At 34.8% G+C, this 24,910-nt stretch overlaps 1 long non-coding RNA gene across 1 annotated transcript in view; it reads left to right on the top strand.

Annotated features, from left to right (window-relative positions):
* The window catches only part of LOC130230209 (uncharacterized), a 55,306-nt gene extending 32,202 nt beyond the window's left edge, over positions 1-23,104 (top strand). The window contains exons 3-6 of the long non-coding RNA XR_008837930.1: positions 1,852-1,974; positions 4,424-4,590; positions 9,416-9,636; positions 22,950-23,104. This is a non-coding gene — a long non-coding RNA (uncharacterized LOC130230209). The remainder of the gene's footprint in view (positions 1-1,851; positions 1,975-4,423; positions 4,591-9,415; positions 9,637-22,949) is intronic.
* The last annotated feature ends 1,806 nt before the right edge of the window (positions 23,105-24,910 follow it).

The following is a 24,910-nucleotide window of genomic DNA, read 5'->3' as shown; positions in this document are numbered from 1 at the left end:
AATCACATATATAATGAAATAAAAACAAATGGTACAATTTTACAGTGTTGTATAAGAATGCAAATGTAAAATCAGAAATTAAAATTAAATTATATCAGATTTTAGTGGTGCATTTTAATCAGAAGAATGCTTGATTAAAATCAAATAAGCCATGTTTTATGAATTTTAATGTTGTTTTTATTGTTTTTCTCTGTATTTCATCTCCTGACCGTACTCTCTTCTAATCACTTTCATAATGTAAAGATCCTCTGATCAAACAAAGTTGAATAAAAGTTAATGTTGATGTCATCGTAGGCGGCGGTGAATTAATTATTTATGAATAATTAATTCATTCATAACAAATTAATTATTGGTAGCCTACCGTTTCAACTACCTGACCTGCATCGTCTTTGTTTTACCCATAAACAAATCATAAATAAATCAATTTAAGTTAAACACAAATTACCACCTGTCAATCACGTTTTCTGCGGGACTCTGATATGAATAGGCAGAATGAGCTGTGTCGTTACTGCGCAACGTGCCCTGCTCTCTGGGGTTTTGTGCTCAAAGCACCCGCTGACTGCCTGGAGCTCAGACATTCGTATATGCTAGAGCGCATGACAGTGTGTGTGTGTGGTCATGTGATGTGGATTTTCAGTGGGATAGTGTGGACAAAGGGCCTTTTAGAAATGCTAGATAAAATGCCATTTTTAAGACGTATTAGTGTAAACAGGGCCTAAGTGTGTATTTTTCGTAAGCGGTCTGCTGCTGCAATTGGGATGGGGCAGAGGATCATGATGCCGGCTCAGCAATATGATGTCTATCGCCCATTGACGATGGATGATGGCTTCGTCTATTGACCCAACCCTAGAATGCATCAATAAAATAAAATATAAATTATTTTCTTTTCGGCTTAGTCCCTTTGTTAATCTGGGGTTGCCATTGCGGAATGAACCGCCAACTTCATACATTCATTCATTTTCTTTTGGGCTTAGTCCTTTTATTAATCTGGGGTTGCAACAACGAAATGAACCGCATATCCAGCATATGTTTTACGTAACGGATGCCCTTTCAGCTGCAACCCATCACTGGGAAACACCCATACACACTAATCACATATACTATGGTCAATTTAGCTTACCCAATTCACCTATAGAGCATATTTTTGGACTTGTGGGGGAAACCGGAGCACGTGGTGGAAATCAACGCGAACACTGGGAGAACATGCAAACTCCACACAGAAACACCAACTGACCCAGTTGAGGCTCGAACCAGCAACCTTCCTGCTGTGAGGCGATTGTGCTACCCACTGCGCCACCGCGTCACCCCCAATACAATACAATACAATGCAACAAATTAAAAATAAATTTAATTTAAATATTGAAGGTGTAGGAATGCTTGGTTAAAATAAATAAAGCATGTTTTATGAAATTTAATGTATTTATTGTGCTTTCCTCTGTATTTCAGCTCCCGACCATACTCTCTTCTAATCACATTCATAATGTAAAGATCCTCTGATGTTTTGCTGAGCTAAAATCAAACAAAGTTGAATAAAAGTTAACGATGATCCCTTATTGAGATGTTTGAGAATGCATCAATAAAATAAAATAAAATATTAAATGAAAAATAAATCATATTCAGTGGATTTTAATTGTGCATTTCAAAGGGAGGTGTGGAAATGCATAGTTAAAATAAAAAGGCATGAATTTTAATGTTTCTTTATTGTGCTTTTTAGTCTTTGTTAAATTAAAATTAAAGCATTTTCTGTGGATTTTAATGGTGCATTTTAAAGGGAGGTGTGGAAATGCATAGTTAAAATAAAAAGGCATGAATTTTAATGTTTCTTTATTGTGCTTTTTGTCTGTATTTCAGCTCCTGACAATAGCAACCAATGACCAGCATTCACTTTCATAAGATAAAGAGATCCTCTGATATTCTGCTAAACATCTCCTATTGTGTCCTGCAGAGGAAATAAGACCAAATGGCATCATTATGGTGAGTGAATTATGACAGGATTTGCAGTTTCCGCTGAAATGTTAAAGTGTGCTATTAAAGAACCTCCAATGTATGCAAAAAAAGGTTTATCCGTTTCCCCACATGATCCCGCAGTTATGATTCTCTATATCATGAGCACACAGCGATCCTCCCGCCTCTGAGTAGCCGTTGTTTCTTCATGTACAGTATGTACAGTATGTCTCTGTGCTTCTGTGAGTTTTCCTGGACTGAGGGCCACGTGCCTGGACTCACACCCTCTCCTCTGATTGGCTGGAAAGGGGCTGTTTTCTCCGCCCCCCTGTTTTGAACCGCTTACATACATGCAGAAAAGTGTTTCTTCAGCTGAACTGGAGAGAGCTGAGTTTCTGGGAAAAGCCTCACAGAATGTCTCCGTCCTGGGCAATGTTTAACAGGTGCCCGAGCTGACCAACAAAAACAGAGCTGGAGAACTCACTGACTCTAGCTCAAGCTGCTGGATCCAGCCTTTGTGTTTTAGAAACAAAGAGGAAGAAAGGAGCGCATAATGGAAATAATAGACTAGTGCAGAGTCTCTTGAATTCCATTGAAGACGTGGTAACATCAGAGTCTTAATCAAGTCATACATTGTACTTATTGTTGAGGAATCAACTGTAATGCATTCATTTATACCAGCAAAAGTATGTTTTATTAGTTAAAGCAGGTTGAAAAGTTCTTTAAAGAACAAAGAAAAGTTATTTAAAAGTTCTTTAAAAGAGGCTACTAGTTTTATATCACCTAGCAGGTTTTATTTAGTTTCGTTTTATTGATCTTTTAATACTCTGTTAATCTATTTATTTTAAAAATCTAATTTAACCGAATTGCTGTTAAAGTATTTTAAAAGCACCAAGAAAAATGTTGCAACCACACAGCTAAGAGGAAAAATCTGATAAAAAGTACATTTTTACATTTTCTTAACCTACCTACCTTAAACTAACCTTAAAGAATACAGATTACCTTTGATAATTTAAACTGTAAACACACACATATACACTACCTAACAAAAGTCTGGTCATCGATCCCAGTTGTTAGAACAACAAATAATAACTTGACTTCTAGTTGATCATTTGGAAAAGTGGCAGAAGGTAGATTTTTCGGATGAATCATCTGTTGAACTGCATCCCAATCATCACAAATACTACAGAAGACATATTGGAACCAGTATGAACCCAAGATTCTCACAGAAATCAGTCAAGTTTCCTGAAGGAAAAATTGTGGTTTGGGGTTACATTCAGTATAGGAGCATGCGAGAGATCTGCACAGTAGATGGCAACATCAACAGACATTTGTGCTGCTCATAACATTATAAACCACAGGAGAGGGCAAATTTTTCAGCAGGATAGCGCTCCTTCTCATACTTCAGCCTCCACATCAAAGTTCCTGAAAGCAAAGAAGGTCACGGTGCTCCAAGATTGGCCAGCCCAGTCACCAGACATGAACATTATTGAGCAAATCTGGGGTAAGATGAAGGAGGTATTGAAGATGAATCCAAAGAATCTTGATGAACTCTGGGAGTCCTGCAAGAACGCTTTCTTTGCCATTCCAGATGACTTTATTAATAAGTGATTTGAGTCATTGCAGAGATGTATGGATGCAGTCGTCCAAGCTCATGGGAGTCATACATAATATTAATTCTGTTTCTCACTGCACCATGACTTTATATTCTATACTGGACATTATTTCTGTTAAGTGACAAGACTTTTGTCTAAGCAAAGTCAGACCTTACTGTCCTAATTAAATAATTAAAAATCAAGACATGATCATGTTGTATTTAGGTAAAATCAGCGTAATCTAGAGGCCTTTGCCTTTCATATAAGCCACTTCTGATACCAAATGATCAACTAGAAGTCAAGTTATTATTTGTCAGGTTGTGTGTATATATATATATATATATATATATATATATATATATATATATATATATATATATATATATATATATATATATATATATATATATATATATATAAATAATATTTATTAATGATCTTAAATTTTAAATCAACCTACGTTACCCAACTACTTTAACATATCCTTCACAGATATGGATTTCATTACTTAATTTAAACTGATAAACTGCTATGTATATATATATATATATATATATATAAATACATAAGTGCAGACTCTTGACAAGGATGAATCCTTCTTTTCTCTGCGTGTATCCAGAACATTTGTTTTTGCATATTTACAATGCATGGCTGTGCATTCAACTTTTTCTAAAACGCTGTACTCTAGTGTTACATAACCACACACACACATATTCTTGATGAAGTGTGGAAGTGTCTCTGAGGTGGCGTGCAGAACAGCGATTACATTGACATGCAGTTATAATTAGTTAGAAACAGCAACTGCTCCTGCATTCATTCTCTCACACGCTCTCCCTTTTCCTCTTCTCCCCCCTCACACACCTTGACCCACCGTGGGATTAAAGCCTGAGAGGGAAGGGGGCTGAACGACCACAACAATTCCCCTGAAGAGGCGCTGGTCAGACCCCTGCAGATCTGGCTGACAGAGCGAGACCTCCGGCTGTCATGAGCCATTAACCTGCCAGAGACTCCAGGGAACACACACTCTGATGGAGGAGCGAGCAAAAAACAGGTCTCTTTAGCTGAGAGCCAGTGGCTGAGTTGTATTTGTGTCATTGAAAATGAACTTATTTTAAATGAACATAATTAATAATATGCAAGCAAAGCATTGTTCGCAAGTTTCCATCATACTTAACATTTTCAACATGCAGTATTCAGCAGTACTCAATTTTTATATACAATTTTTGTTTGTTTAAGACTTTACAAAACTGTATCCATATTTCATTTTCAGTCTCTATTAATTTAAACATAAAATAATGGAAAAATGCACACAAAATTGAATTTTGCCTCTGTTAAAGGGATGGTTCACCCAAACACAAGCCATTACTTGAAGAGTTCAGATGCAAAAACCATGCCGTCTGAAATCTCCATCAAAAATGAGCATTATTCTCAGCCTCCTTTGTTTATGTTGAGTTATTTCACTTTAAAGACCATGAAAAGAACTTATTATTTGCCATGAAAGTGAAATTACTGAACCTATACACTGGAGATTGATAAAAATGCTCATTTTAGAAGATAATTTCTGACGGCATTTAGAGGTTTTTGTATCTGAACTCTTCATTTACTTATTATTTAATATAGAATATAGGTATAGACGCCTGTACCCATTGACTTCCATAGTATTTGTTTTTCCTCCTGTTGAAGTCAATGGTTACAGGATTCCAACATTCTTCAAAATATCTGCTTTTGCGTTCAAGGAAACTCATACTGATTTAGAAACAGATTTGAGGGTGAGTGAATTGTGCGAACATTTTCATTTTTGTCCTATTAAAACTAACTTTAAAAACTATGCTTTTAAAAACCACCTCTTATATTTAGGTCTGGACTCTGTGGAGGCCATTTCATGACTGTCTGTATTTCATTAGCTGTTTCTTCTCCAAATTGTAAGTAAGTAATGTGTATGTATATAGCGCATTTACTGTGTATGACCATACACCCGAAGCGCTTCACAATCATGAGGAGGGGTCTTTCCACAGCACCACCACTGTGCAGCACCCACTTGAATGATGCGACGGCAGCCACAGGACAACGGCGCCAGTGCACTCTCCACTAACCAGCTATTGGAGTGGAGAGACAGTGATAGAGCCAATCTGGTGGATGGGGATGATTGGGAGGCCATGATAGAGGAAATTTGCCAGGACATGGGGTTACACCCCTACTCTTTTACGAGAAGTGCAATGGGATTTGTAATGACCACAGAGAGTCAGGACCTCAGTTTAACATCTCATCTGAACGACGGCGCTCACTGATAGTATAGTGTCCCCTTCACTTTACTGGGCGATTAGGACTCACACAGACTGCATGTTGAGCGCCCCCACCACTTCCAACAGCAACCTAGTTTTCCTATGTGATTTCCCATCCAGCTACTGACCAGGCTCAGCCCCGCTTAGCTTCAGCGAGTAACCGGTCTTGGGCTGCAGGGTGATATGGCTGTGGCAAATTGGATTTAACTGTATTAGCAGTGTGTTTAGGATTATCATTATCATTCTAAATTATAAGTTGTTCTTCAGTAAGCACAGTTTTATCAGTTCAAAAATATTGAAACACCTCTGACAGAAGTGCGCTGTTTCACTGATAGCCAAAAGCACTCATTCTTCCATCTCTTTTCAACTCAGTCTATCATGTCTTAAATAACTAGACCAAAAAGAATTCTTCTAACCGGTGTTTCTGGTTGTATTTAACAAAGAGACTCAGAATATACAGGGGTTGTACAATGAAACTGATTAGGTTTTAGACCACAATGATTTATTAGTAGCTTTTTGGATATGACAGATGCAAGTCCTGCACTGTGGCCAGAGGGATTTTGAGCCATTCTTTTTGCAGAATAGTGGCCAGGTCACTACTTATAATGGTGGAGGAAAACATTTCCTGACTCCTCAAAAAGATCCCAAAGTGGCTCAAGAATATTTAGATCTGGTGACTGTGCAGGCCATGGGAGATGTTCAACTTCACTTTCATGTTCATCAAACCACTCCATTACCACTTTTGCTGTGTGTATTGATGCATTATCATCCTGATACACGACAGTGCCTTCAGTATACAATGCTTGATCCATTGGGTGCACATGGTCCTCCAGAATTGTTCGATAGTCATTGGCAGTGACATGCACATCTGGCAGAAGTATTGGGCCTATAGGGAATGCCATGATATTGCAGCCCAAACCATCACTATTCTACCTCAGTGCTTCACTCTTGGGTGGTACTCTTTGGGGCTTCTCCACACCTTAACTCTCCAGAAAAAGACATTGAAGGTGGACTCATAAGAGATGTTCCTTGCTTTTTTGTTTGTTAATTTGTTTTATTTCATTTTCAGAGTTATCTTCTTCTTTACTAATGTTGTATTTTCACTATATTGTGGAAATGTTTGGTTTTTATTAAGTTATGTTCATTTTTGTTACGAATATAAAGCTATATATGGGCTACATTTAATTTAAAATTCCCAACAACAACAACAAAAATTAAATATTGGCTGCAATTGTTAATATCTCCATCTAAAAGAATATTCACACTAAAAACCCCACTTCTAAACTGAAAATAACTATAATTATGACACTTCCTGCTATTTTAATGATGCATTTGACTGTTTCATATATTGCAGTTAATTTTAGCATAATTTTAATGTTGCTGTGATTTTCAACATTCTTTTATCAGTCCTCCAACAGTCAAACTATTTTTAATGTTGCTTACTACTGATATTATTGTATGCTAACAGTTAGCAATATACAGTTTGTCATGTCATAATATTGCATCCTTATAATCTACCTTTACTGCTTTAATTGAGAAAGCACAAGAAGTGACATGGAGGTAGAACAGAACATCTTTAAACCAATCTTACCCTAGTAAAACACTCATATAATCTTACCTCTGCTGCCTGTGACCAGGTCGCACACTCTGTACCAGTGTGCAAATTGCCTCCATTAAGGAAAGACTGACCTTTGAACAAATATACTGGGTGTGTGAATGTATGTGTGTGTGTCAACAGAATGATGCAAAACTCTAGAATCATGTGTAACTCCTGCACACACAAACACACGTGAACCATAACAGACCTGAAACATTGCATTGTTGTTTTAACCATAACACTAGTTTTAATCCGTTAAAGGGCATCAGAGAAGTGATAAACTCTAATATTTGTTCTCTCTTCACACCTCCCCATCACTTCTCTTTTCTTTTCTTTGCCGTGCATTTCTGGTTTGCTTCCTCTTTCTAAATTTGTAATTCAGAAATCTGATATGAAATATAAATCTCACCTTTTTTTTTACCCGCTAATGTGTTTCACTCAGAGAAATGAAGGGAAATAATGCTGCCTAATTTGGCACCCCCCCAAAAATGTAAACTATTTAAGCTTGCAGGAAGCTCTGTAGATACAAAACTACAGATTATTTATAAGATTTGTCATTAAACGTTATTTTTTTGTGTTTGTGCTATATTGCAATATTCAACAGTATAGAAATTTCTGGGTTATTTAAACCCAAATGTTGGTAAATTATGGACAAACCCAATGTAGCTTGAAGCAGTGGCTGAGTTTGTCCATATTTTTAAAATAATTCATCATTTTTTGGAAGTATAGAATATATTATGGTATATTATGTTACAATAAGTCAAGTTGAGTTATGCTACGTTATGTAATGTTAAGTTAAATTAAATTACGTTTTTTGGGGTATGATACGTTACGTTATGTTACGCTACGTTATGCTATGTTACATTATGTTAAGTTACGTTACATTATGTTATGTGACGGTATGTTATGTTACAGTTTGTTATGTTGTGTTATGTTACGTTATGTCAAGTTACGTTATTTTGGTTGTTACATTAAGTTATGTTATTTTGGTTGTTACGTTAAGTTATGCTACGTTAGTTTATGGTAAGTTATGTTATTGGTTGTTACGTTATGTTAACTTATGTTATGTTACGTAAAGTTACGTTACGTAAAGTTATGTTACTTTAAGTTATGTTATGTAAAATTATGTTACGTACAGTATGTTGTGTTATGTTACGTTATGTCAAGTTACGTTATTTTGGTTGTTACATTAAGTTACGTTATTTTGGTTGTTACATTAAGTTATGTTATTTTGGTTGTTACATTAAGTTATGCTACGTTAGTTTATGGTAAGTTATGTTATTGGTTGTTACGTTATGTTAACTTACGTTATGTTACGTAAAGTTACGTTACGTAAAGTTATGTTACTTTAAGTTATGTTACTTTAAGTTATGTTACGTAAAATTATGTTACGTACAGTATGTTATGTTATGTTGTGTTATGTTACTCTAAGTTATGTGAAGTTGTTTTGGTTGTTACATTAAGTTACGTTATTTTGGTTGTTACATTAAGTTACTTTAAATTATGGTAAGTTATGTTATTTTGGTTACAGTGCGTTAAGTTATGTTACATTAAGTAACAGTAGGTTACGTTATTTTGGTGTAACGTTAAGTTATGTTAAATTACGATAAATTACGATAAATTAAGTTATGTTACGGTAAGTTATGCTATTTGGGTTGTTAAGTTACGTTAAGATGTGTTACATTAAATTACATTGCGATAAGTTACGTAATGTTATTTTGGTTGTTATGTTGCATTAAGTTAAATTATAGATTATTTTTTAATTAAAAGATTATATTATATTATATTATATTATATTATATTATATTATATTATATTATATTATATTATATTATATTATATTATATTATATTATATTATATTTGTAAATAAAACTGCATAACTTTTATTTGTATAATATAGAACTTCTAGTCTAGTCTAGAATCTAGTCATTTTTGTTCTAGTTTTTCAGTGTGCCCTGACCTCAGTGTGTGTCTGTGTTCGTCCATGTGCTTTAGGCTGTTGTGAATCTGACAGAGGCGTTCACCTCCAGGAGCTCAGATCTGCACCCCCGCAGTGGAGGAAGCGGCCCCGAGCAAAGGCCTCATGCTGGAGGCTCAGGGGCCCCGCGGCTCCCCAACAATCACACTTCTTGGAAGATTCCTGGAAGCTCCAGTGATTTACCATTCATCTTTTTTCACGACAGCCAGCATGAATGTCACATTCACTATGAAAAAGAGTGAGTTTTCCTTTTCTTTTTTTTTTCTTTTATTTTGCACGTGCACATGACTGTGTGATATACCCGTGTGACTGACTGGTTGAACAGCATTTTGGCACTTAAGAATGTAAAAAAAGTAATATATTGCGTAAAGCTGTTAACATGTCAACACAAGCTTCTATCATTCCTCTGTCAGCCTGAAAGCTTTTGCGCGGAAGAATCTTTGCGACACGATTGGACGTCGTGGCAGTAAATCCACATAAATTCCATTAATGTTTAAAGACACTCGATCGGCTTCTTCGCCTAATTAACCTCGCTGTGACTGAACTCTCATTATGCTCCGAGGGCACGAATAAAAGGGGGTTTAACATGCACAAAAGAAAGAGGCTTCTGATGGTCAGGAAAGTGGATACAGGCTGACCTTTGGCCTTCGGGGGATTAGGCTTCATTAGGAGGCGACCCTAAAACCTCAGTCCACCCGTGTGCTCATCTCTCTGGGATTACTGATCTTTGACCACAGGCTCTGTGGCCATTTACAAGCACGTTATCAATGTGTAGGGTGTGTGTGTTTGTACTGGTCTTAACTTTAAACAAGGCTTAAATAGTAATGGTAAACATTTGATCTTTAACATTAAGGTACACTTTTAAAATACAGGTTTGTATAATGGGGGTTTTGTAGTACTGCATTTAAAGAAATGTTTTTGTTCCTTACACAACCTCAAAAGGACCATTTTCTATTATTAAAAAATTTAACAACTGAATATTAGTATGAAGGACTCTTGAAAATGAAGGACATTTGAAAGGTTCCACATATGTTCAAGTTCTAAATTAAACCATTAATTCCAATAAAGAACTTAACTAGTCTAATTATGTTGGCTGTTTAGTTGTTTATATGGTTGGATTCCAAAATATTGCAAAATGTAAGGATACATATAACTACGGAACAGGATTATGGTAGTTAACTATAACTAAATGACAAAAAATATATATACATTATACATTAATACACATTTTAGGTATATAGAAACAAAAAAAATTATAAAAGTTTTCTGTAAAATATACAGTAGTTTTCTCAATGCAACTGTCCTACAGTAGAATACAGTCATATTACAGTTAAATACTGTGTTATTTAGCAAAAGTGTTAATAGTGCACTGTTAACAATGTCCTGTAGAATATACATTAACTTAAAGTAAATCAATTACAGCTAAAATGCTTTATTTACATTTACAGCACCAATTTACATTGCTCTATATGCATTTACAGCATTGTATATCTTTACTGTAAAATGTACAGTGATTTTAACAATGCAACTTTAAAAAACAGCAATCTACTACTGCTTTATAACTGTCCTACAGTAGAATACAGTTCATATTACAGTTAAATACTGTCATTTAAAAAAATAGTTAAAGGTGCACTGTTAACAATGTCCTGTAGAATATACAGTAACTTACTGTAAATAAATTACAGCAAAAATGCTTTATTTACATTTATAGCAGCCGATTTACATTGCTCTATATGCATTTACAGTATTGTATGTTTACTGTAAAATGTACAGTAATTTTAACAATGCAACTTTAAAATACAGTAACATACTGTATATTTGTGCTACAGTAAAATACAGTTTAGATTACAGTTAATACTGTGCCATTTACAAAAATCTTTAATAGTGCACTGTGAACAATGTCCTGTAGAATCTACAGTAACTTACTGTAAATAAATTACAGCAAAAATGCTGTATTTACATTTACAGCACAGCTAATATTGCTCTATGTATTTACAGTGATGTATATCTTCACTGTAAAATGTACAGTAATTTTAACAATGCAACCTTAAAATACAGTAACATACTGCATAATTGTGCTACAGTAAAATACAGTTTAGATTACAGTTAAATACTGTGCCATTTACAAAAATCTTTAATAGTGCACTGTTAACAATGTCTTGTAGAATCTGCAGTAACTTACTGTAAATCAATACAGCAAAAATACTGTATTTACAATTAAAGCACAACTTATCTTGCTCTATGTATTTACAGTGTTGTATATCTTTACTGTCAAAAGTACAGTAATTTTAACAATGCAATTTTAAAAGTAACACTGCATAATTGTTCCACCGTTTGATACAGTTCATATTACAGTTAAATACTGTGTTATTTAAAAAAGTCGCTAATACTGCACTGTTAACAATGTCCTGTAGAATACGCAGTAACTTACTGTAAATAAAGTACGGCAAAATACTGTATTTACATTTACAGCACCAATTTACATTGCTCTATATGCATTTACAGTATTGTATATGTTTACTGTAATATATACAGTAATTTTAACAATGCAAAATTAAAAAAATAGTAACATACTGCATAATTGTGCTACAGTAAAATACTGTTCAGATTACAGTGAAATACTGTGCCATTTACATAAATCTTTAATGGTGCACTGTTAACAATGTCTTGTAGAATCTGCAGTATCTTACTGTAAATAAATTACAGCAAAAATACTGTATTTACATTTACAGCACAACTTATCTTGCTCTATGTATTTAGAGTATCGTATATCTTTACTGTAAAACGTACAGTAATTTTAACAATGCAACTTTAAAAGTAACATACTGCATAATAGTTCTACAGTATAATACAGTTAATATTACAGTTAAATACAATCTCTAATATGCATGTAGAGTATTGTATATCTTTACTGTAAAATGTACTGTAATTTTAACGATGCAACTTTAAAATACAGTAACATACTGCATAACAGTCAAACAGTAAAATACAGTTCAGCTTACAGTTAAATACTGTGTCATTTACAAAAACAGTGTAATTATATTTGGTGATCAAACTCTTATTTTAACTGTTAAATGCACCTAAATTTATGGTCTGTATTCACTGTTAAATAAACTAGAGCTTAAAAAATTATTAATTGTTTTTTTTTTATCTTAATTTCAAGAAAAGGTTTCTTAAATAAAGTAAATAAAACTAATTAAAAAAAACTAAAAATTTAACCCTAAATAGTATTTTCTTGTAAAACACCCTCAGATAATCTTTCATTTAGACTGTCAATATTTTTTTACACTGGAGGCAGGGATCTGAGGTGTGTTGAGAGTAAATCATTCTGCACTTAAATTGGGATTAAGATAAAGCCACTTTGTTTCAAAATTGCAGGGAAGTTGCTGTTAATTTCTTAAAACTGTTAATCGCTGTGACAATGAGCATTAGTTGATTCTGAGCTGATAAGATTATGTCCTAGGTTATTGTATTAAAGAGATAGTTCATCTAAACATGAAAATCTCCTCACCATTTACTCACATTCAAGTGGTTCTGAACATTTATGAGTTTTTCCTTTTTCTGTTGAACACAAAGGAAGATATTTTGAAGAATGTTGGAAACCAGCAGCCATTTACATCCATAGGAACAAAAGATACTATGGAAGTCAATGGCTGTTGTTGTCATCAGAAGAAAGAAAATCAAACAGGTTTGGAAAAAAGTAAAGGATGAGTACTGTAAATGATGACAGTTTTCATTTTTGGGTAAACTGTCCCTTTAAAACCATACTTTTTATCTACCTGCTGAGTCAAAACACTAAGTGAATGATTCATATCTGAATTATCAAGATGAAGACTTATATATCAATTACCAATCATAACATCTGTTCTTGAGAATCATTACATAACAATATGACCTAGACTGTAATAAATGTACTGTCAAATTTACAGTAACTTACTGGGAATTTTGGTTGCCTGTAAAATTGTAAATTACTGTAAATAAATAATTACAGTTGTGCTGTATTTTTACATTGTAAATTTAAATTTTTACTGACAACCAAAATTTCCAATAAGTTACTGTAAATTTGACAGTAAATTTTAATTATCTATTTATGGTTTGCTTGTAAATTTACATTCTTATTGGCAACCAAAATTGCCAGTAAGTTACTGTGAATTTGAAAATATATTTAGTAATTTACAGTTCGCTTAAAAATTTTAGTCTTTCTGGCAACCGAAATTCCCAGTAAATAACTGCAAATTTGACATTAAATTGTAATTATTTATTTATAGTGTGCTTGTTAATTTACAGTTTTACTGGCAACCAAAACTGCCTGTGAGTTACTTGTAAATGTTACAATTACATTGTAATTAATTAACAATGTGCTTGTATATTTACATTCTTACTGGCAACCAAAATTGCCAATAAGTTACTGTAAATTTAATAGTAAATTGTAATAATCAATTTACAGTGTGTTTGTAAATTTACAGTTTTACTGACAAACAAAACCGTCAGTAAGTAACTTGTAAATTTGACAGTAAATTGTAATTAATTACCTATGTGTTTGTAAATTTACATTTTTACTGGCAACCACAATTGCTAATAAGTTACTGTAAATTTGACAGTAAATTGTTATAATTAATGTACAGTTTGTTGTGAATTTACATTCTTACTGGCAAACAAAATTGTCAGTAAGTTACTGTAAATTTTACTGTACATTTTTAACAGTATATTTTATGAGATGAAGGGTGAAATAGGAACAATTTTTTGTGACATCATGAAGACAGTCCATTTTAATTTAGTTGTATTTCAGTGGGGAAAATAAGCATTGAACGTGTCACGTTTTTTCCAGAGAATAATATTTCTAAAGGAGCTGTTGACATGGAATTGAACCAGATTTCGGTAAAAACACAAACAATACAAACATAAAAATAATGCAAAACAAAACAAAAAAGCTGAAAAAATATATAGTTATGTGTAACAACAATACAATGACACAAGGAGAAAGACCTGAACTACTGAAACATATTTAATACTTTATATTACAGTCTTTTTTGGTGATGGCACCTTAAAGACACTTCTCATGTGGAGAAGACTCACAGACTTTAACAGAGTGTAAACATCTTGATGCTTCTGTGGGGTTTATTGGATTCAAGTGATTGGTTGGGCCATTCTACAGCTTTATTTTCTTTCTCTGAAAGCATTTGAGAGTGTCCTTGGCTGTGTTTTGGATCTTTGTCTTGCTGAAATGTCCACACTGGTTTCATCTTCATCATCCTGATGTAGATGTTGGACTGAAGCAGCTAATATTAATTCACAATGAGGAAGGGCAGAAGGTTGCTGAAGAACTAATGAGAGATTTCAACCGCTGTCTGGGCTTTCACTCGCTTTCTAAACCTTCTTTTCTTCATGTGTTCTATACTTTTTCCCTGCGTCGTTTCATTTTATTACGCTTAACTTCATTTGTAAACTAATTAGATTTGTTTTCTTTGCATGTATGGATTTCTTTGGTTGTGACCAACATCCAGGGAAAATTTCAAGTCAACTGCACCTTTAGAAATATGTTTTCTGAGAAAGATGGTGACGTGTTCATTACTTATTTCCCCGCTGTATGTATTTCAGAGTGTAGTATGATATATATAGTGAGAGAAAATGTTTGATTCTATTTTTTTTGTGGTTATTGGATTGTTTCAGGCGATTACTTTATGACAGGTAGTTGGAAAGGGAGAGGTTGTGAAAGCTTTTGATAAGATTGCAAAACAACATTCAACCGATGAATCATGTGCAATAATGTGCATAAATAGGTCAATTGTGATTGCTTATGGAAGTAATTGCCCTGAAGCTTTTAGGGATACATTAGGTCAAATGACTCTCTCTGTTGTTCAGTGAATCAAGATACTTAAAAAAAGTAGTTTTTTTTAAAATTTGTTTTTGTTTTCTATACAGTGATTTGTTTCAAGGTCAGCAGGGTTCACTGCTGTCTTATATGAACAAACACAGTCGAAATTTCTTTATAATATATTTTTTAAAATGTTCATTCAGGTTTTTTAACAATGAATGGTGTTGAGTATATGATGACATGATGTTAATTCTTTGGATAAACATTTATTTTAAATAGTTATTTAAAACCCCAACTTTTTACTTGTTTAGAAACTAGGGATGCTTTGATCAGGATTTTTGCAGCCGATACCAAGTACTGATTCCTTTTCATGGTGATCGGCCCGATTCTGATGCTTCAAGCTTTATAATGCATAAAGCACATTTTCAGTCATACAATTTCTTAAACGTGTCAGTTATAACCATTTAGTATGGACATGTCATGGTCAGAAACAGCTTTACAGAACAAAATAGATTAAAAAAGATGTAAAAATTGGCAAGAAAAATCACTAATAAAGCAATCTCAATGTCAATGAAGTTTGGAGTGCATAAGAAGTTAAAATGCACACCTATAAATCCATCACTTCTTTACGCAGAGGAAATGGGTCCATAAACTACTGCTTTTTACAATAAGTAAATTACAATAAGTTATATCATTAAATATTCAAGTAAAGAGTAAAAAAGTAACATTTCCAGCCAGGATTTAATGAATTTACAATATTGTTGAAAACATAGAAGTTCTGTTCAGTTCTGATATGTAAAAATATTTAAGTTCTTATGTGTCCTCTGCTTGTAAACTCATGAACAAACATTTGTGATCAGTTCATGAGATCGGTTAGATTAGCGAGTACTGATCGAGTCATTTAATGTGATTATCAGCCGATATCGATCTCAGGATGATCAATCAGAGCATCCCTAGTAAAAACAAGTGCTTTATAACTGATTTCAGCTTGTTCAAACACATTATATCATGGCTTGTTGTTTCTAAGTACTGCTTGACAAATTAAACCATTGGTGCTCTAAAATTGGTTTAAAAGTCCTGTGCAGTGCTTTGAAATATGCAGTTTTGTTCCATGTTTAACATAATCTCAACTGAAACATGGAGAGAGGGTGGGACATAGTGTAGCTCCTCCCCTTTTTATAAAAGCACTTGAACATGGTGAAAATAAAAATTTATTCATTCATTTATTTTATTTTCGGCTTAGTCCCTTTATTAATCTGGGGTCGCCACAGCAGAATGAACCACCAACTTATCCAGCACATGTTTTACACAGCGAAAGCCCTTTCAGCCGCAACCCATCACTGGGAAACACCCACTTTTGCATTCACACACATACACTACGGCCAGTTTTAGCTTATTCAATTCGCCTATACCGCATGTGTTTGGACTGTGGGGGAAACCGGAACACCCGGAGGAAACCCATGCCAACACGGGGAGAATATGCAAGCTCCACACAGAAATGCCAACTGCCCAGCCAGGATTCAAACCAGCGACCCTCTTGCTGTGAGGTGATCGTACGACCCACTGCGCCACCGTGACACCCCAGGAAAATAAAAATGTTAAAGTATTTTAATTTCATGGGACCTTTAAGTTAGTAAATAACCTCTGACTGGGTGAACACTCAACTTCTAAAATCTATATAGCAGCTCTGAATTTCAGTTACCAGTATGTTACTGTAAATTTACAGTCAATTTTTAAAAAGCTTTTTTTCTTCTGTTGAACACAAAAGAGGATTTTTAAAAATAATTTTGGAAACAGACATTATACCATAATGAATATCAGCCCTATGGTGGAGTGGGTAGCACTGTCGCCTCACAGCAAGAAGGTCGCTGGTTCGAGCCTCGGCTGGGTCAGTTGGCATTTCTGTGTGGAATTTGCTTTTTCTCCCCGTGCTCGCGTGGGTTTCCTCCGGGTGCTCCGGTTTGCCCCATGCGCGATAGGTAAATTGGGTAAGCTAAATTGTCCGTAGTGTATGTGTGTGAATGATTGCCTGTGATGGGTTGCAGCTGGAAGGGCATCTGCTGCGTAAAACAGTTGGCGGTTCATTTCGCTGTGGCGACCCCAGATTAATAAAGGCACTAAGCCGAAAAGAAAATGAATGAATGAAGCAAAATTCCTGAGATTTATTTTGGGACAGCTTAATTGTTTTATGTTCAACTGTTATCTACTTAAATTTGTAAAATCTGAGGTAACTTAATTCCTTCACATTGTCTCAACACAAATCGATTGTGTGTCATATTTTGCAGTCAAAGAGTGACAATTTCAAGTAGGTTGAGCATAATCCAATCATGTTAACATGAGAAATAGCCGCAATGACATTAATTCAGAATGAATTGTTTAGGTAAAGTGAGAGTAGCCGTTGACTTCCATCGTATTTTCATCTCGCGCCACAAAAGTCAATGGCTTCCCATTTTCAACATTCTTCAGTTGATCTTCTTTTGGGTTCAACAGAAGAAAGAAACTCATTAAGGTGATTAAATCATTGATATTTGATTGAACAATCTCTTTATGTTAATGTGTTTGGTGCAAATGGCCTCTTTGAGATACTCTCTATTGAGTCTAGTTATAGTGTTTTCTGATGATGGTTTTGAGCGCAGGGTTGATGTGCTGTGGAATTGCCTAACTTTAGCCCTGTGGTTTGTGCATGGTGTGTCTTCATAAATCATGCTCAGAACACACATGCATTGATCTCAAACTGTCCCCAAAATACTTTCCCAGCTCCACACATGCATCAGGGTGGTGGTCTTCAACCAGGCCCAGAGGGTGAATCCCCAGCCTCAAACCCAAACCCCACACCTGTCCTTGTCCAGCACTGCCAAATCCTCACGCGTCGGGAAACGTGTCCATTTCACCGGCTGTTTGGGATTTTTGTGCTGAGACCTCGAGCGCTTCACTGACAGCTACTTTTCAAAATGTGTTTTTTCAGAAAACTGAATGTCTCAAAAACTAATTCATGTGTCAATCACTTATATAATTCCCAAGAAATACCTCAATTGTTAATTGGTTTTTGTCAAAAATGCTTTCATAAGTCATATTTTTGGGTTTTAAGTGATAAAAATGTTTTTCTACTTTTCTACTTGAATTTTTGTCATGTTTTGCGTAAAAATATCTAAAAATTCTTAAATCAAGAAGCATTTTACAAGTAAAAAAAAGTTTTTTTATTTTTTTATTTTTAGAAATAATATGTCAAATTTAAGTGAAAAATGAAGTAAAAAATGTAAAAAAAAAATGTAAAAAATGAAGCTAAATAATCTGCCAACAGAAAATGCAAATATCTAGATTATAAGATTTAGCTTATCCCATTAGCAGATTTGATTTAAAGGGCACCTAGGTTACCCCTTTTTCCAGATTTAATGTGTCTTTTGTGTCCCCAGAATGTGTCTGTAAAGTTTCAGCTCAAAACACCCATCAGATTATTTATTATAGCTTTCGGATGTTTCTGTTTTATAGTTGGTAAAAGCTTGTTGCTGTTTTGGTGTACTGGGCCTTTAAGGCTAGTCCTCCCCGCCCAACATACACTACGGCCGATTTAGTTTATTCAATTCACCTATAGCACATGTCTTTGGACTGCTGGAAGGGGAGGAAACCCACGCCAGCATGGGGAGAACATGCAAACTTCCACATACAAATGCCAACTGGTCTAGCAGGAGACTCGAACCAGCGACCTTCTTGCTATGAGGCGACAGTGCTAACCACTGAGCCACTGTGTCACCCCCAAGGCAACATTCATAATTTATTGGTTTTGTACTTTGTGTACAAAATAATAGGCTGTGCTATTAGTTGGACATTTGTCTACACTCTAAAAAAATGCTGGGTTATTTTAACCCAATATGGATAAACCCAGTCGTAGGGTTACGGAGTGTTTTGTTGGAAAAATATGCCCATATTCGAGGTAAAGTCTAGAAGGGATACAGCTGTGGATACTCACATCAATATAGGATCATTTGTGTGACACTGTACAATAATTACTGTTTTTACATTACTGTGAGAGTTGGGTTGAGGTGGGGGTAAGCAGTAGTAAAATACAATTTAATGGGTAATTTAATGAATAATATGAAGAATACTTGGTGTAATTACTGTTTTTACATTACTGTGATAGTTGGGTTTAGGATTAGGGTAGATGTAGATGTGATAAAATACAATTAATGGGTAATTTAATGAATAATATGAATAATACTTGGTGTAATGACTGTTTTTACATTACTGTGATGGTTGGGTTAGGGGGGTAGACGTAAATAAACTAAAATTTAATGGGTAATGTAATGAATAATATGAAGAATACTTGGTGTAATTACTGTTTTTACATTACTGTGATAGTTGGGTTTAGGATTAGGGTAGATGTAGATGTGATAAAATACAATTAATGGGTAATTTAATGAATAATATGAATAATACTTGGTGTAATGACTGTTTGTACATTACTGTGATAGTTGGGATAGGGGTAAACCTTAATAAAGTACAATTAATGGGTAATTTAATAAATAATATAAATAATACTCTGTATAATTAGTTTTTACATTACTGTGGTGGTTGGGTTTAGGATTGTGGTAAGGGTAGACATTAATAGAATGCAATAGGGTATATGCCGAGCTAGTGCGTTTCCCATACTGATAAACTTCCAGTGACCTGTTATTCTGAGGTTTTTATTTTATTTTATACAGTTCCTTTTACAGCGTCGATGTTGTAGTGTAATTCAAATACAATCCGTTAAACAGACTTTGGCATTCATTTAGTTGCTCAAGCGTAAAACGAGACAAAAAGCCGTTTACTCGCACACGCCCGTCAGAATTGGCAGGCTAGCACACAAGCTCCATTGAATGTACTGGGGTAAAATAAATGCTCATATTATAAAGACATGACGGGGAAAAATGTAATTTAATGCAGTGCTACTTGTACAATCTGAGACCCACTTTATATCGGATATCACTCAGCCAATGGAGATTGCTGATTTTTAAAGAAAAAAAAGTGCCGATTTTGCATTGGCATACAATTCACCGGAAACGATTAACCCAGGTTACTGGCAAATTAAAAGTCCTATTAGCATGCTTCGGCATATACCCTATTAATGGGTAATTTAATAAATAACATACATAATTCTCAGTAATTTCTGGCCACAGCTGTATCTCCTATAGCAACAACCCATATTTGATCCAACAAAAGCCATATTTTTTTAAATGTAACTACATGTTTCAGAGCTTTCAGAAGTATCGTTCTCATAATACTGATAGAATGCTAAAATGAAATGTTTCCCATGCTAACACAATCAAGAAGAATGCAAATAAATAAAGTGAACTTTGCTATTCTGCTACTAAAGAAGCTTTTATTTTGTATAAAGTTATATGAATGAAAGTGACATGAGACTGGATGCCTTTTCTCACCATGGTCATTTTCTTGCATCTTTACCTCACTGTGTTATCTTCAGACCAAAAAAAGAAGTTTGCCATAAATGTATAATTTTCATAACATGAATTTTCAATCATTATATGGGATGCTAGCGCTTTCTGACCTCTCCAGCATGAATTATTATAACGAATGAAAGTGTGTGTGTGACCTTAATGGTCAAGAGTGTTTAAAGAGGCCGTTTCAGCTCTTAAATCTGCTTTCATGTCTTAATGACAGTAGGAAGGCAGTGGAATGTCTCTGGCAAACATGGCTCCTGTCTCTTGTCACCTTCCTGCGAGGGAACATATGGCCAGAGACACGTCAGTGTGATGAAAGCAAACACAACAGTGTCAATCCACATCAGACCAACAGGCCGAAACCCAAACACTGATAAATACACTTTCACACAGGCTGCAAAATGGTTTGTTGGGTGTGTTTCAGCAAATTTGATGATTGCGTAAGCTTTAGCATTTTTAAATCTTAAAGATAAAGGTTCATATAGGCTTTGATGGTGCATTAAGAAGAGTTTAAATCCTCGTTTTAGTGGAATTTAATTTAAACAGTTCTTTTAAAGGGTTAAAATGCCCAAATATGAAAATTCTGTCATCATTTACTCACCCTAGAGTTATTACAAACTAGTTTAAGTTTTTTTTTAAGATATTCAAAAGAATGTTGCACTGCAAAAAATAAAAAGTTCATTCATTCACTTTTCCTTCATCTTAGTCCCTTTATTAATCAGGAGTCACCACAGCCGAATGAAACGCCAACTTATCCAGCAAATGTTTTACACAGCGGATGCCTTTCCAGCCGCAACCCAACACTGAGACACACTCATACACTACGGCCAGTTTAGTTTATTTAATTCAGCTGAAGTGCATGTCTTTGGACTGTGGAGGAAACATGCAAACTCCACACAGAAATGCCAACTGACCCAGCTGGGGCTTGTACCATTGACCTTCTTGCTGTGAGGCGATCGTGCTACCCACTGGGCCACCGTGACACCCCTAAACAAAAAGTTAATTTAACTTAAAATTTCAAAGCGACTGGCTGCAAAGAAATTTTCAGTGGTTGCAGTTGTGCCAAATAATATTTTTAAGTTGAGTTAACTTAAATTTTAAAAGCAACTGGCTGCAAAGAAATTGAGAGTTTATTTAACTTCAGTTTTACTTGAGTGGTTTAGGTGCTTATTTTTTTTAGCTTATTTTGAGTTGACTGAAAAGACTGGTTTAAGTCAAGTATACTTTATGGACTAAGTAGACAACTTAAAAAAATAATTTGGTGCAACTTCAACCACTGGAGTTTAAAAACTCAAAATTCCTTTGCAGCCGGTCGCTTTAAAATGTTAAAAGTTAACCCTAATGTTTATGTTTTAGTGTGGAAACTTTCTCCAGACCAGTTAGATTTTTTATAGATATTCTGAAAAATGTTCCAAACCAGTTTGAGTTTAAAAAAAGACATTAAGAAGAATGTTGGAAAACTGTAACCATTGACATGCATAGTAGGAAATACAAATGGAAGTCAATGGTTACAGGGTTTCAACAGTCTTTAATTTATCTTCTTTTGTGTTTAACAGAACAAAAGAAACTGGTTTAGAACAAGCCCAGTGTGAGTAAATGATGACAGAATTTTTATTTTTGAGTGAACTAACCCTTTAATAATGAATCCCTTTTTTATTCTAATACTTTTATTTATTTTCAAGTCTTCAATTTTCCCACAACACACATATTAAACAACATAATAACACACCATAAAGAAAGAGGGAGAAAAAATAGTAAATAAACAAATAAATAAAATAATTAAATTGAGGATAAGCTTTCACTTAGGATATAATAACCCCTGAGCATTCAATGTAGGATAGAAAAGGCTGCCAAACCTCATAAAACGTTTTTTTTCTAGAGCCCCGGATGGTGTATTTAAGGTGCTTGCGTTCAAGATTTGATAACACGTCTAATATCCAGTGTTTTTGGGATGGTGGGTTTGCTTTTTTCCACCTGAGAAGGCTCAGGCGTCTGGCCAATAATAATTGATTTCTGCATGATTAGCTGGCATTTCTTTTGGCACTGTACTAAAAATTTAAGTCAAAGGATTAGGATCCATTTCTTTGTTACATATAGATGAAAATGTTCTATAACCATTCTCTAAAAAAAACCCATGCAGAAAGTCTTCTGTGGTATCATGGTGAGAATTTTTTTAACTCACTGAACAAACCTGATATGCAAAAGATGATTTGTCTGGATAGGTGGAAGCACTAGAGAGATGGTTGTGATAAAGTAAACAGATGTTTATCTTTGTTATTATCTTTTTCTGTCCTGTAGGATCAGACCTGAGGCCGTTCCCAGTGTTCTTGGTGGGCTGAGGGTTAAAGATGAAACTCTCTGGAATCTCTGTCAGGACGTTTTACACCTTCCTATACTGAAGAGCCTCAGGATGCCAGCATGACATGCACTGACATGTGTGTGCTCATCTACAGCTGATGCAAGGTAACACTTACCACAATAATGCTTGCAATTAAATTGAGAGAAGAAAAAAACTATCTGAAATCCTTAAGAAATCTAGAGATGGGGACAGCACGATAGCTTGGTGGTTAGCACTGTTGCCTCACAGCACAAAGGTCGCTGGTTCGAGTCTCGGCTGTGCCAGTTGGCAATTCTATGTGGAGTTTGAATGTTCTCCCTGTGTTGGCGTGGGTTTCCTCCGGGTGCTCCAGTCAAAACACTTGCGCTATAGGTGAATTGAATAAACTAAATTGACCGTAGTGTAAAAGTGTGTGTGAATGTGACTGTGTATGGGTGTTTCTCAATACTGGGTTGCGGCTGGAAGGGCATCCGCTGCATAAAACATATGCCAGGTTAGTTGGGGGTTCATTCTGCTGTGGAGACCGCTGATAAATAAGGGACTAAGCCGAAGGAAAATGAGTGGATGAATGAATGAAATTTAGAGATGCATGATTTTAACTGGACTTGAGGGAGTATTTTCAGTGAGTTACATTTTTCATGATTAACAAATCATTTACTATGAATTATTGCCTCAACGAACTCCTAGTTTGATACTTATAAAAAATGTTTTTATTAATATTAATGATTAGAAAGTCCAGAAGTACACAGTGTTGGGTAAGTTACTTGAAAAAACTAATTACTGATTACTACCGGAAACTTGTAATCTGATGACATCACTAATTACTTCATGATAAATGTAATCTGATTACTAATTACTTTACTTTGAAGTTACTTTTAAAACATGTAAAATATGCCTATGAAAATACAAAATAAACTACAGCTCTTTCAGTGATTTAATTTTCACTCAAAAACATTACAATGGGTTGATCACAGCAGCCTGACATATTCAAAAGACATAAAGAGTTCGTCCAAAACGTCTCATCATTCACTTGTTCCAAACTTGTTTGTCTTTTTTTTTTTAACACAAAAGAAGAAAACTGGATACCTGAAACCACTGACATCCATAGTATGAAAAAGCACTGCAGTTTTGGGGTGTTCTGTGTTTGCCTAAGGTAATTAGTTTATCTAAATGTGTAAATTCCATAGTATGAAGCAGATCGGTCAGTTCTTGTCGCGTGACTCGAGTGGGTGTGCCTGGGAAATGCGAGCCCTCGTAATATGCGCGCGCAAATATGCAATATGTGAACAACCACATAAGCAGCTACGCTTCTCTTCACATTCAGAAGATCCCTTCACTCCCGATTCTGCAAAAAAATGTCAATCTAGCCTGTTTAGGCTGAGTTGGGTTGCCGTGTTTTTGGGTGCCAGTGTCCTCCTTGGAAACAGGTATTATCGTGGAATGCTTTCTGTTCAAGTGCTTAAACAAGTTGCCGGTCGAGTTAAAAGCAGTCGAAAGTTCTTAAGATTGCATTTCACAGCAATATTTTTGTTTTTATGCTTAGTGAAATCAATGTTATGTCTGTATTTCCACTTAAAGAAGCAGCCACTTTCGACAGCAGCCATTTCAGCTAGCAATTTAAAAGCGCATGCCTATTAACCAATGTTGCAGCGGAAAACGTTATTTAAAAAAGCATTTTTGTCTTTCAAAAACTAAATTTATAACACAATTACAGTGACTTTAGTAACTGTAATCAAATGACACAAAATTAAAATGTGATTCGTTACATTACTGCGTTCCCCAAAAATGTAATTAGAATACAGTAACGCATCACTGTGGAACACGTTACACCCAACTCTAGAAGTAAATCATTTATTTATATCAATTTAAATATTTAAATTAACCTTTTATGATCACTTTTATACAATTGTTCATAAACTGG

Source organism: Danio aesculapii, chromosome 6, assembly GCF_903798145.1.
Source record: "Danio aesculapii chromosome 6, fDanAes4.1, whole genome shotgun sequence".
Taxonomy (NCBI): Eukaryota; Metazoa; Chordata; class Actinopteri; order Cypriniformes; family Danionidae; genus Danio; species Danio aesculapii.
The sequence above is the reverse complement of the archived record's forward strand: the minus strand, read 5'-3'. Positions and strand labels throughout refer to the sequence as shown.